The following is a 15,026-nucleotide window of genomic DNA, read 5'->3' on the forward strand; positions in this document are numbered from 1 at the left end:
ACTTTAGCATAATCAATGAAGCAGAGGTAGATATTTTACTGGAGTTCCCTTGCTTTCTCTATGATCCAACAAATATTGGCAATTTGATCTCTGATTCCTCTGTTTTTTTTAAACCCAGCTGGTACACCTGGAAGTTCTCAGTTCATGTACTGCTGAAGCCGAACTTTAAGAATTTTGAGCACAACCTTACTAGCATGTGAAATGAATGCAATTATACAGTAGTTTGAACATTTTTTGGCATTGCCTTTCTTTGAGATTGGAATGAAAACTGACCTTTTCAGTCCTGTGGACACTGCTAAGTTTTCCAATTTGCTCATATATTGAGTGCAACACTTTAACAACATTATCTTTTAGGATTTAAAATAACTCAGCTGGAATTCCATCACCTCCATTAGCTTTGTTTGTAATGATGCTTTCTAAGGACCACTTTCACAGTGTCACCTTTTAAGATTTGAAATAGCTCAGCTGGACTTCCATCATGTCCACTAGCTTTGTTCATTGTGATGCTTTCTAAGGCCCACTTGACTTCACATTCCAGGATGTCTGGTTCTCAGTGAGTGATCACACTATCGTGGTTTTCTGGGTCACGAAGATCTTTTTTGTATGGTTCTTCTGTGTATTCTTGCCACCTGTTCTTAATATCTTCTGCTTCTGTTAGGTCCATACCATTTCTGTCCTTTATTGTGTCCATGTTTGCATGAAATATTCCCTTGATATCTCTAGTTTTCTTGCAGAGATCTCCAGTCTTTCCCATTCTATTGTTTTCCTCTATTTCTTTGCACTGATCACTGAGGAAGGCTTTCTTATCTCTCCTTGATATTCTTCAGAACTCTGCATTCAGATGGATATCTTTCCTTCTCTCCTTTGCCTTTCCGTTCTCTTCCTTTCATAGCTTTTTGTAAGGCCTCCTCGACAACCATTTTGCCTTTTTGCATTTCTTTTTCTTGGGGATGGTTTTGATCACTGCCTCCTGTAGAATGTCATGAACCTCCGTCCATAGTTCTTCAGGCACTCTATCAGATCTAATCCCTTGAATCCATTTGTCACTTCCACTGTATAGTCATAAGGGATTTGATTTAAGTCAAACTTGAATGGTCTAGTAGTTTTCCTTATTAAGTCTGAATTTTGCAATAAGGAGTACATGACCTGAGCCACAGTCAGCTCCTGGTCTTGTTTTGACTGACGGTATAGAGCTTCTCTATCTTTGGCTGCAAAGAATATAATCAATCTGATTTCAAATCCTAAAAGATGATGCTGTGAAAGTGCTGCACTCAATATGCAAGAAATTTTTTAAAACTCAGCAGGGGCCACAGACTGGAAAAGGTCAGTTTTCATTCCAATCCCAAAGAAAGGCAATGCCAGAGAATGCTCAAACTAACATACAATTGCACTCATCTCACACACTAGCAAAGTTATGCTCAAAATTCTCCAAGCCAGGCTTCAACAGTACATGAACCGTGAACGTCCAGATGTTTAATTTGGATTTGGAAAAGGCAGAGGAACCAGAGATCAAATTGCCAACATCTGTTGGATCATAGATAAAGCAAGAGAGTTCCAGAAAATCATCTACTTCTGCTTTATTGGCTATGCCAAAGCCTTTGACTGTGTGGATCACAACAAACTATGGAAAATTCTTCAAGACATGGGAGTACCAGACCACCTGAACTGCCTCCTGAGAAATCTGTATGCAGGTAAAGAAATAAGAGTTAGAACTGGACATGGAACAACAGACTGGTTACAAATCGGTAAAGGAATACAGCAAGGCTGTATATTGTCACCCTGCTTACTTAACTTATGTGCAGAGCACATCATGAGAAATGCTGGACTGGATGAGGCACAAGCTGGAATTAAGATTGCCGGAAGAAATATCAATAACCTCAGATATGCAGATGACACTACCTTTATAGCAGAAAGTGAAGAACTAAAGAGCCTCTTGTTGAAAGTGAAAGAGGAGAGTGAAAAAGTTGGCTTAAAACTCAACATTCAGAGAACTAAGATCATGGCATCTGGTCCCATTATTCATGGCAAGTAGATCAGGAAACAGTGGAAACAGTGACAGACTTAATTTGGAGGGCTCCAAAATCGCTGCAGATGGTAACTGCAGCCATGAAATTAAAAGAAGCTTGCTCCTCGGAAGAAAAGTTATGACCAACTTAGACAGCTTATTAAAAAGCAGAGACATTATTTTGCCTGCAAACGGCTGTCTAGTCAAAAGCTATGGTTTTTCCAGTAGTCATGTGTGGATGTGAGAGTTGGACTATGAAGAAAGCTGAGCACTGAAGAATTGATGCTTTTGAACTGTGGTGTTAGTGAAGACTCTTGAAAGTCTCTTGGACAGCAAGGAGATCGAACCAGTCCATCCTAAAGGAAATCAGTCCTGAATATTCATTGGAAGGACTGATGTTGAAGCTGAAACTCAAATACTTTGGCCACCTGATGCGAAGAGCTGACTCATTTGAAAAGACCCTGATGCTGGGAAGGATTGAAGGCAGAAGGAGAAGGGGATGACAGAGGATGAGATGGTTGGATGGCATCACTGACTCAATGGACATGAGTTTGAGTAAACTCCAGGAGTTGATGATGGACAGCGTGGCCTGGAGTGCTGCAGTCCACAGGGTCACAAAAAGTCAGACACGACTGCACGACTGAACTGAAGGCCCACTTGATTTCACACTCCAGGATGTCTGGCTCTAGGAGATTGACCACACCCTCATGGTATCTGGGTCATTAAGACCTTTTCTATACAGTTTTTCTGTGTATTCTTGCCACCTCTTCTTAATCTCTTGTGCTTCTGTTATGTTCTTACTGAGCCACTTCATTCTTTCTGGCCTGAGTACATGCTAAGTCACTTCAGTCGGGTCTGATTTTGCAACCCTAGGTACTGTAGCCTGCCAGGTCCTACATCCGTGGGATTTTCCAGGCAAGAACACTGGAATAGGTTGCCATGCCCTCCTCCAGGGGATCTTCCTGAGGCAGGGATCAAATCTGCATCTCCTGCGGCTCTTGCATTGCAGGCAGATTCGTTACCCCTGGGCCATCAGAGAAGCCTCATTCTTTCTGGAGCTATTAGTAATTGCCCTGAACTCTTCCCCAGTAGCATATTAGACACCTTTCAACCTGGGGGCTCATTTTCCAGTGTCATACCTCTTTGCCTTTTCATACTGTTCATGGAGTTCTCCAGTCAAGAATACTGGAGTGGGTTGACATGCCCTCCTCCAGTGGACCACGTTTTGTCAGAACTCTTCACTATGTCCTGTCCATCTTGGGTGGCCCTGCATGGCATGGCTCATAGCTTCCTTGAATTATGCAAGGCCCTTCACCACAACAAGGCTGTGTTCCATAAAGGCAGTATCCCACTATATTTTCCAGCATAAACCTTTAGTTTTAAATAATCCTGAACTACCTAAGCTTTCCTATAAATCCACATAAAAGTTTTGGGTAGAGTTGTGCTTTGGGTTTAGTTTGGTTAATTTTCTGTTTGTTACATGATATATCAATCAAAATCATTATGCTAAATAAATCCAGCAGTCAAGCCAAAGAAATAACGGAATTATAACTGCCGAAAATGTCTTTTAGTATTCCTGTGTATGTGTTTACCTTTTAGTGTATGTTTGCCTCAATAACCAGATGGTTCCTTTTCCCTCTCCCTCTTATACCTTTCCAGTTTGCACGCTTTGAAACAATTGATTTGTCTCAAGTTGCCTTGGCAGAAAGCAGCTGTAGAAATCTTTGCCACAGTTTTTGCGTAAGTAAGATTAGGATTGCCTGAATGGGCAAGGGTAAGAGATAGCTGGGAAGAGGGGTTTCCATACCTACCTGTCACCTGTTTGGAATTCAAATTTCCCAAGTCTTCTTTAATCCCAAAGTGTGTTTGGAAATCCACTTAAAGTAGCATTGCAAATGAGTGCTAAAGATTATTCATGTGAGTATTTTCTATCAGCCCACTGATGGGGGGGGGGGAGGAAATCATGATTGCCCTTGTCTCTATTACCAGTTTGATATAAAAGCAGAGCTGATTTCAGGATGGGGGTGACTATTTAAAAAATCAATCCTTCTGGTGAAGGTAATTTAAATGAATATCATTGGGAGGCTTTCAAGAGACTGCTAATATTTTGTAGACTATATCAAGATATTTGAGCTACATGACATTTTCTCCTTTGATGAAACAGATAAGAACCTAAATCCAAAGTGAAAGTTACTCTATGCTGAGATTACTAATGAGAGTACCTCAAAGAAACCAGAAGATTTTCTAGGGATCTATTCAATGGCTTGTCACTGCTAAAATGTCATAAGACTTGGTCATTCAGGTAAATTCAGAACAGAAATCTCACTGAAAAATAACAAGTCCATTGGCCCAAGAATTATCCTACCCTTCTATTCACAGGAATGTTTTTTTCTCAGCATCAGTGGTGGGTTATGGAGAGCAGGGTTCCTCTTCAGGCAGGTGGAGAGTGGTACTTAGCAGACTGAAGAGCTATGGGTCCAATACTCTGCTTCCATGGCTGGTCCACAGTCTATTCTCCTTTGAAAGGAGAGCAGTTGAAAGGAGACCCTACTCTCATTTCTCTCTCATTGCATCATACTGACCCAGGAAAAAGCTGAGGGTTCTGTTGACCCAGTTCCAAAAATCTTAACTTTTGAGTGATAAGCGTACAAGATAATGTTTTGGGTATCCATTCTACAAATATTCCAAGGGCTAGGTTTCCCCTTAACCTAATTAAAGCACAGCAGCACTATGCATCAACCCCCCGTAAGAATGGGTTTAGACCAAAGGAGTGACTGTTGTTACAAATTCCAACTAGTTCCTATTGCCATTATCACAGAATCATGCAGTGCTACATGCACAAGAAGAACAAAATTGTTTGTTGGTGTGGTGAGCTCTAGCTGCAAGATTTGGACTTGGGGTGGTGGGCACTGGTAATGAAGACAAGTAGGGCCATTGAAGCAATGACCAATGCTATAGCTATCCATGCTCCCTCCTGCCCTTTGGGAAAACATGAAGTTAGCATGGTCTACCTCTGCTAGACCCTCAACATGGCTTTCTCATTGTTTCTTCAAGTTTCTTGCACCAAGCAGGATTAAGAGAGATAATAGTAAAATTCTCTTCAGATTTTCCCTGACCATAAGAAAGAAAGAAACTAGATTTGTAGTTTCCTCACTCCGGTCTCACTCTCCCCTCAAACAGAAATAGGCACACACTGATGAAAAATAAACACTTTCACCATTTCAGGTAGAAAGAACAGCAAGTAAACAAGTAAGATTTTCAGGCAACTTTATTTGAGTAACAGATGGGTGCTTGGCCTAGTGTTTAAAAGCATGTGTGCTGGAGCGAAAGAATCTAGATTCAAATTCTGACTTAGTTTCTTACCTACTGTTTTTCCCTGAGTAAGTCATTTAACTCCCTTTGCCACAGAAAAAATGTCCAGACTATAAAGTGAGGGAAAATAATACTGCCTAGCTCTTGGATTTGTAATGAAGATTGAAATAAATAAGATACATAAAATACAATAGAACAGTGCCCAGTACATAGTACGTGCCTTTAAATTGTCGTTTATTACTGTTACTAGTTGGGGTGGGAACTACTGTCATATATTTAAGAAGTGGCTTTGGTTGTGCTTGGTAGACCTGTCTAGTATCTTAGAGAGTTCAAACGCTCTGTTTGAGGGCAAAGTTTAAGTTGGGAATCAGCTAATAATGTGACTTTCTGTAGGTGATCACACCACAGCGAAAAGTTACGCTGGCTGCACCCAATCGGAAAGACATGGAAGAATGGGTTAAGGTCATAAAAACCACGTAACAGGGAGAAATTCTTAAGGTAGGGTAAAATAATAGAGAATCCACTCAAATCTCATGGGTAAGCATTTAATTGACTGCATTAGCTAAGCCACCTTTCAAACAGGGAAATAATAAAATGGAAGCAAATACCATATGATCAGGAATTTTTCATGTATGTCATTAGGAAATCTGTCTATAAATAGAATTAATTCACCTAGACTCAAACCTTGGTAAATATGTGGTTTAGATACCTCTGTACACATCCACTTTATATATAGATGTCACTGTTTGCTCAATGGATGAGGTACTTAAGATGTATGTGAGAACCTAACTTAGATGTTCTTATGTTATTAATAGCATAGCTGCAGTAAGCAGTCTTGACTTGAGTCTACTGAGTGACTATAGTAACAAGTAAGGAAGCTGAGGCTCGAGGATAAGGAACCAGACCAAAACAAAATAACTACTCAGTTGCAAAGCCAAGATTTAGACCCAGGCTATGTGAATCCAAAGCCTATGTCCCTAACAATTATGCCCTTCTGCCTCTCTGTTTACTGTTCACAACAAAGGAAATATAGAGGGAGGAGCAAGGAACAGTCTTCCCCAAAACGTGGCAGGGTTCCTTTTCTCCTTAACAATGCCAGGCCCTGGGCTACTGCTCCCTGCAACAAGTGGTGCTACTATTAAAACTCTGGGCTATGCCCTCTGCTCAATTTTCTACAGACTTACTGCACTAGAAGTTATGTAAGTTTCAAGAGGGGAGGAATTTTTTCATTTATTTACTTAGAGCAGTGTCTGGCACATAGTAGAGGCTCAATATACATTCTTTGAATGAATAAATGAATCTGAGGGTAATCTTGGGGCTAGGGTTTAGAAATAGAGTGATATATAGTTCATCCTAAAGCAAAGTTCTGCTGTGAAGCTTTTAGAGATAATGAGGAAGATTAATTCAAACGTAAAACAAAACTGACGTATAGGAGATGTATAGGCCCTGTGATACTCAAGAGGGATAATGGATTCTATAATCCCATAATCATAAGCTAGCAAACTTTATAAAAGCCATTAAAAAGAAGTACACAGAACCTATATATGAAAGGGGTCAAGTTTTCCAGTAAAATGCTAATGCTTTATTGTTTAAGAATTCAGGTTTTCTTCCTCTACTTATTAGCAAAAATGCATATACAAGTTAAAAAATATAACCTGATGTCTTAAGTAACTAGTAAAGGATAGTGGACTGTTATAGATATTTGGGGTGGAGCAGTGTAAAATAATAGGTAGCAATGTTGTTCAGTCACTCAGTCGTGTCTGACTCTGCGACACCATGGACTGCAGCATGCCAGGCCTCCCTGTCATGGTATCTGGGTCATTAAGACCTTTTCTATACAGTTTTTCTGTATTTTTTTTTACAGTTTTTCAACTCCCAGAGTATACTCAGACTCATGTCCATTGAGTTAGTGATGCCATCCAACCATGTTGTCCTCTGTCGTCCCCTTCTGCTGCCTTCAATCTTTCCCAGCATCAGGGTCTTTTCTAATGAGTCAGTTCTTTGCATCAAGTGGCCAGAGTATTGGAGCTTCAGCTTCAGCATCAGTCCTTCTAAACGAATATTCAGGAATGATTTCCTTTATAATTAACTGGTTTGACCTCCTTGCAGTCCAAGGGACTCTCATGAGTCTTCTCAATACCACAATTCAAAAGCATCAATTCTTTGGCATTCAGCCTTCTTTATGGTCCAACTCTCACATCCATACATGACTACTGGAAAAACCATAACTTTGACTAGACAGACCTCTGCAGGCAAAGGTATGTCTCTGCTTTTTAATATGCTTTCTAGGTTCGTCATGGCTTTCTTCCAAGGAGCAAGTGTCTTTTAATTTCATGGCTGCAGTCACCATCTGCCTGATTTTGGAGACCATGAAAATAAATTCTGTCACTGTTTCCATTGTGCCCCCATCAATCTGCCATAAAGTGCTGAGACGAGCTGCCATGATCTTCATTTTTTGAATGTTGAGTTTTAAACCAGCTTTTTCACTCTCTTCTTTCACTTTCATCAAGAGGCTCTTTAGTTCCTCTTCACTTTCTGACATAAGGGTGATGTCATCTGCATATTAGAGGTTGATAGTTCTCCCTGCAGTCTTGATACCAGCTTGTGTTGCATCCAGTCCAGCATTTCTCGTGATGTATTCTGCATATAAGTTAAATAAGCAGGTTGACAATATATAGCCCTGATGTACTCCTTTCCCAATTTTGAACCACTCCATTATTCCATGTCTGGTTCTAACTGTTGCTTCTTGACTTGTATACAGATTTCTCAAGAGGCTGGTAAGGTGGTCTGGTATTCCCATATCTTTAAGAATTTTCCACATTTTGTTGTGATCCACACAGTCAAAGGCTTTAGCATAGTCAATGAAACAGAAGTAGATGGTTTTCTGAAATTTTCTTGCTTTATCTATAATCCAACAGATGTCAATTTGATCTCTGGAGAATTCCATGGAAAAGGCAAGAAGATATGACACTGGAAGATGATCTCCCCTGGTTGGAAGGTGCCTGATATGCTACTGGAGAAGAGACGAGGGCAATTACTACTAGAAAGAATTCCAGAAAGAATTAAGAGGCTGGGCCAAAGAGGGAACATCATTAAGTTGTGGATGTGTCTGGTGGTGAAAGTAAACTCTGATGCTATAAAGAACAATATTGCCTAGGAACCTGGAATGTTAGGTACATGAATCAAGGTAAATTAGACATGGTCAAGCAGGAGAGGACAACACTGAACATTGATATCTTAGGAATCAGTGAACTAAAATGGACAGAAATGGGAGAATTTAATTCAGGTAACCATTATATCTACTACTGGGGGCAAGAATCCCTTAGAAGAATTGGAGTAGCCCTCATAATTAACAAGAGACTGAAGTTCAGTACTTAGGTGCAACCTCAAAAATGACAAAACGATCTCAACTTGTTTCCAAGTAAACCATTCAACATCACAGTAATACATGTCTTTGCCCCAACCACTGATGCCAAAAGGCTGAAGTTAACCATGTTTATGAAGACCCACAGCACCTTCTAGAAGTAACACCAAAAAAAGATGTACTTTTCATCATAGGGGATTGGAATGCAAAAGCAGGAATTGAAGAGGTACCTGAAATAACAGGCAAGTTTGGCCTTGGAGCAGAAAAAGAAACAGGGCAAAGGCTAGCTGAGTTTTGTCAAGAGAAAACACTGGTCATAGCAAACACCCTTTTTCAACAAGGGATGACTCTACACATGGACATAACCATACGGTCATACAGAAATCAGATTGATTATATTCTTGGCAGCTGAAGATGGAGAAGCTCTATACAGTCAGCAAAAACAAGACAATGAGCTGAATATGGCTCAGAACTTGAGCTCCTTATTGTAAAATTAAGGCCTAAATTGAAGAAAGTAGGGAAAACCACTAGATCATTCAAGTATGACCTAAATCAAACCTCTTATGATTACACAGTGGAGGTGACAAATAGATTCAAGGGATTAGATCTGGTAGAGAGAGTGCCTAAAGAACTGTGGACAGGTTCATAACATTGTACAGAAGGCAATGACCAACACCAACCCCACAAAAAAGAAATGCAAGAAGGCAAAGTGGTTATCTGAAGAGGCTTTACAAATAGCTAAGGAAAGAAGAGAAGCGAAAGTCAAGAGAGAAAAGGTAAGATATACCCAAATGATTGTAGAACTCCATAGAACAGCAAGGAGAGATGAGAAGGATTTCTTAAGTAACCAATGCAAAAAAAAAAAAAATAGAGAAAACAATAGAATGGGAGAGACTAGAGATCTTGTCAAGAAAATTGGAGATACCAAGGGAACATTTCATGAAAAGATGGGCACAATAAAGGACAGAAAAGGCAAGGACCTAAAAGAAGCAGAGGATAGATTTAAAAGAGGTGGCAAGGATACACAAAGCTATACAAAGAAGGTCTTAATGATCCAGATAACCATGATGATATGGCCACTCACTTAGAGCCAGATATCCTGGAGTGTGAAGTCAAGTGCGCCTCAGAAAGTATTAGTATGAACAAAGCTAGTGGAGATGATGAAATTCCAGCTGAGTTATTTAAAATACTAAAAACAATGATGCTGTTAAAGAGCTATACTCAATATGTCAGCAAATTTGGAAAACCCAGCTATGGCCACAGGACTGGAAAAGGTCAGTTTTCATTCCAATCCCAAAGAAAGGCAATGCCAAAGAATGTTCAAACTACCATACACTTGTGCTCGTTTCACATGCTAGCAAGTTAATGCTCAAAATCCCTTAACTTAGGCTTCAACAATATGTGATCTGAGAACTGCAAGATGTTCAAGATGTTAGAACAGGCAGAGGAATCAGAGATCAAATTGCCAAGATCTGCTTTATCATAGAAAAAGCAAGGGAATTTCAGAAAGACATCTACTTTTGCTTCATTGATTACACAAAAGCTTTTGTGTGGATCACAACAAACTGGAAAATACTTAAAGAAATGGGAATACCAGACCACCTTAGCTGCCTCATGAGAAACCTGTATGTAGGTCAAGAAGCAGCAGTTAGAACTGGACATGGAACAGCTATGTGGTTCAAAATTGGGAAAAGAGTGACAAGGTGGCATATTGTCACCATCCTTTTTTAACTTATAGGCAGAGTACATCATTCAAAATGCTGGACTGGATGAATCACAAGCTGGAATCATGATTACTGGGAGAAATAATAACCTCAGATATGCAGAAGATACCATTATAATGGCAGAAAGCGAAAAGGAACTAAAAATGCCTCTTGATAAGAGTGAAAGGAGAGTGAAAAAAACTGGCTTAAAACTCAACATTCAAAAAACTAAGATCATGGCATCTGGTCCCATCACTTCATGACAAACAGAAGGGGAAAAAGTAGAAGCAGTGACAGGTTTTCTTTTCTTGGGCTCCAAAATCACTGTGGACGGTGATTGCAGCCATGAAATTAAAAGACACTTGATCCTTGGAAGGAAAACTTTGACAAACCTAGACAACATATTAAAAAGCAGAGACATCATTTTGCTGACAAAGGTCTGATAGAGCTATGATTTTTCCAGTAATCATGTACAGATGTGAGAACTTGACCATAAAGAAGGCTGAACACTGAAAAACTGATGCTTTTAAATTGTGGTGATGGAGAAGACTCTTGAGAGTCCCTTGGACTGCAAGGAGATCAAACCGGTCAATCCTAAAGGAAATCAACCCTGAATATTCACTGGAAGGACTGTTGTTGAAGACGAAGCTCCAGTATTTTGGCTGCCTGATGCGAAGAAATGACTCACTAGAAAAGACCCTGATGCTGGAAAAGATTTAGGTCGGAGGTGATTGGGTGGCAGAGGATGAGATGGTTAGATAGAATCACCACTGAGTTGGAAGATAGTGGAAGACAGATGAGCCTGGTGTCCTGCAGTCCATGAAGTCTCAAAGAGTTGGACTGGACTTAGCAACTGAACATCAACAACAGCATATATAATTAAATCCCTTTACTGTACCTGGATCTAACACAATATTGTAAATCAACTATACTTCAATATTTATAAAAAGAAATAACACAAGAGGAAATAAGTCCTGACAAGAATGTGGAAAAAAGAAATTAATAATAAATTATTATTGGTACAGGCCTTATAGAAAGTAATATTGCAGTTTCTCAAAGTATTAAAAATATAACTACCTTATGCTCCAGCAATTCTACTTCTGGGTATATATGTCTATAGGACATGAAATCAGGATCTTGAATATGTATCAACACTCTCATGTTTCTTTCAGCATTATTCACAGATATCCAAGATATGGATGTAACCTAAATGTCCCTCAGTGGATTAATGGGTTAAAAATGTAATATTTTTATATACAAATACAATGGAATATTGTTCAGCCTTTAAAAAGAAGCAAATCTTGCCAGTTGTAATAACATGAATGAACCTGGAAGACATTATGCTAAACTAAATAATTCAGACACAGAAAGACAGTACTGTATATCCTAATCTATATGTGGCATCTAAAATAAACTCAATCCCCAGAAGGAAATAGCAACCCACTCCAGTATTCTTACCTGGGCAATCCCATGGACAGAGTAACCTGGTGGGCTACAGTTCATGGGGTCACAAAGAGTTGGACTCCAAACTTCTTGTCACTAAGAGTTGGACCCCAAACTTCTTGTTGGGGTTGGACTGCAAGAACTTGGACTGCTACAACAAATCCACAAATTGTGTGAATTAAGAAACTTAATCTGTCACAGTTCTGGAGTTTAGAGTTCCAAAATCAGTGTATTGGCAGGGCCATGCTCTCCTGAAGCCTCTAGAAGAGAATTCTTCTTTACCTCTTCTTAAATTCTAGTGATTACAGGCATTCCTTGGCATTCATTCACTTGTAGACACATCATTCCAATCTCACCCTCTGTCAGCACTTGCTGTTCTCTCCTGTGACTGTGTCTGAATTTCCCTCTTCTTATAAGGATAGTAGTCACTGGTTTAGGGCCTACTCTAATCCATTGTGATCCCATGGACTGTAGCTCACCTGGCTCCTCTGTCCACGGAATTCTCCAGGCAAGAATACTGGAGTGGATTGCCATTCCCTTCTCCAGGGAATCTTCCCGACCCAGGGATCAAACCCAGGTCTCCTGCATTGTGGGCAGATTCTTTACCATCTAAGCCGCCAGGGAACCCCAATCCATTATGACCACATCTTAAATTGATTGCATCTATAAAGATCCTATTTTCAAATAAGATCACATTCACAAATACTAGGTATTTGAGCATATTTTGGCAAGGGACATAATTCAGCATACAACACATACTCACTCAGGGTTGTATGCATCAAAGTTTTCTTATATAATAAGATGCACATAAGGAATATAAATCCCATTTCCTCTACTGCTGAACCAAAACAATATCCACTTTATATATGTTTGTATTATGTAGCCGATTGTACTTTGCAATTCAGTATTCTACTCAGAGTTCTTCATTTCTTTCATTTGTCCCATAGAATCTTGAACATTATAGGAGAGTTCACTTGTAACTCTATACTGGAAGGATCTGTTTAGGAAGTTGTCTCCTACAGTAGACCATGAGCTCCTTGAGGGAAAAAACTATGGATCATGCATCTCTGCATCTCTAGTTCCTAGCTTCATAGATGACACAAAGTAGCTCTTAGTAATTATTGGAGGAGAGGGGGAAGCTGGAAGGAAGGAAAGTACTTGTAGAGTTATAATCTAGTGGCTTGGGAAATGGAAAGGTATTGGTTGCTCAGTATGTTAAGACCAAGTCTATCTCATTTCCTCATGACTCTCCACTCTCTACTCTGATCTTTTTGGAACTTTGCCAGGGTCTCAATATGCAAAAAATAATACAATCACAAAGTGACATCATGCTAGATGAGCTTTTGTCTCATCCAAGTAGCTTTTCCTTCCAGAAGCTTCCTGGTCAATCCAACAGCAGTTTAGCACATAAAAGCATGCCAGAGAGGGAAGCAGAGTTCAAAGAGTACCATACACAGGCTATGTTTTAGATGACTAATTCCTATAAATTAATCAAAGTTGAAGACTAAATGTGTTAGCTCCCTCAATAGTGTCCTCTCTCCTCCCTCTCTTTTTTTTCTCTCTCTCCTATCCTTCTCTCTCTCTGTCTCTCAGGGCCCAATACCAGGAAGAATGTGTTTTTCATTTTAAGGTCTTATGTCTTTACATGCCTAAATGATTATAACATCAAGAATAAATAGCTGAATGTGTATTCCTGTGTCTATATTCCAGAGGAAGGCAGAGAAAGAAAAGATCGGGCATTCACAGAAATTAGAGAAAAGGTGGAAGTGTCCTGTGGAATGTACACCCAGAAGAAATTGGGGGGTTTTTTGGTGTCCACACCTCCCTTTCTCCTTTTAACCCCAAATCTAGTTGCTGTTATAACCTGTGCCTGCCCAACAGTCATGAGAAATAGGCTATGTTAAACAAATGCAGCATTTACAGGCAGGTTAATCAGTCAGTTCAGTTCAGTCGCTCAGTCGTGTCCGACTCTTTGCGAGTAAACATCAAATTCAATACCATGAAAGAGGGACACCAAACAGAATGATGTTTCAAGAAGGCAGAGACTTTGTTTTATTCATCACTATATCCCCAGTGCCTTGAAAAGTGCCAAGCACATAGTAGTTGCTCGGTAAATATTTAATTAATTTTGAATGAATTAAATTGATTAACCAGAAAATTTCTATAGGCAGTCAGAGCATGGTATTCAGAAAGAATGCTTTGGCCAGAAGCTTCTGAAATGAAACTGTTGTCCCAGCAATGCAATTCTCTACTCACTTGGCAGCAGTAAACCAGGAAGGGTAATATATATCTCCAGGAGGAAGCTAAAGCCTGACAAGCATTCCTTAGTCCAGGGTCAGAGCCCTACTTCCTCCCTTTCTTGCCTGATCAGAGGATTTGGAACCCATGCACCCTGCATTGGCAGTGTGGAGTCTTAATCACTGGACTGCCAGGGAATTCCACCCCGTCGTTCTTTTTCCCTTTCCAAAACCACTGGGAAAAAATAGAGATAGGAGGTTTATTAAGTGTCAGCTCAACTTTGATTCTTACTCTTCACATGCTCTGACACCTTATATAGCTGGCCATTTCACCCTTAGCATCAGGTTTTCTGGCCTTCCCTAATCCATCTCTGTGATTAACTCTCTATTCTTTGTTCTCTTTGATTTATTTTAGATACCTGCAGCAGAAAACAACCCTTTTCTTGTTGGAATGCACTACTGGTATTCGAGCCACAGTCCCAGGACCCAGCACTGCAACGTTTGTTGGGGGAGCATTCCTTCCTTATCTCAAAATGTTATCATCTGTGAAGGTAACTTTCTGATTCCTTTAGGAAGTGGAGCCCAGTGGGTGGAGAGAGGGGTGAAAAAGTTCATGTGGCTTTAGTATCATTGACTCAAACCACATCACTGACTCTAGTGTAATATTAATCCTGATATTTAACAGACTTGGAAAAGAAGATGGGAGGAAACTGGCATAAGGGAGAATTTTCGTGAATCAAAAGAGAGGGTTGGATCTGGGAGGACTGGACAATACATTCACGTGGCTGAAAAAAAAAAAAACAGAAAATCACCTCTCTTTTTATCATCAATTTCCATTCAAGTTAGGTAGGAGAAAATTTGGCCAGGAAGAATAAAAAGAAACTGAAATATATGGAAAATAAGCCTTTGGAGTTAAGCCATAACTACTTAGAAGCATCTAGGTTCTAACTTTTAGAGCAGTT

General features: G+C 39.8%; 1 pseudogene; it reads left to right on the forward strand.

Moving 5' to 3' along the window:
• Positions 1-15,026, forward strand: part of LOC148774794 (diacylglycerol kinase kappa-like) — a 113,670-nt pseudogene that overhangs the window by 40,902 nt on the left and 57,742 nt on the right.

The sequence above is a fragment of the Moschus berezovskii genome, chromosome 19 (assembly GCF_049115385.1).
Source record: "Moschus berezovskii isolate FMDL1 chromosome 19, NW_MosBer_1.0, whole genome shotgun sequence".
Classification (NCBI taxonomy): domain Eukaryota; kingdom Metazoa; phylum Chordata; class Mammalia; order Artiodactyla; family Moschidae; genus Moschus; species Moschus berezovskii.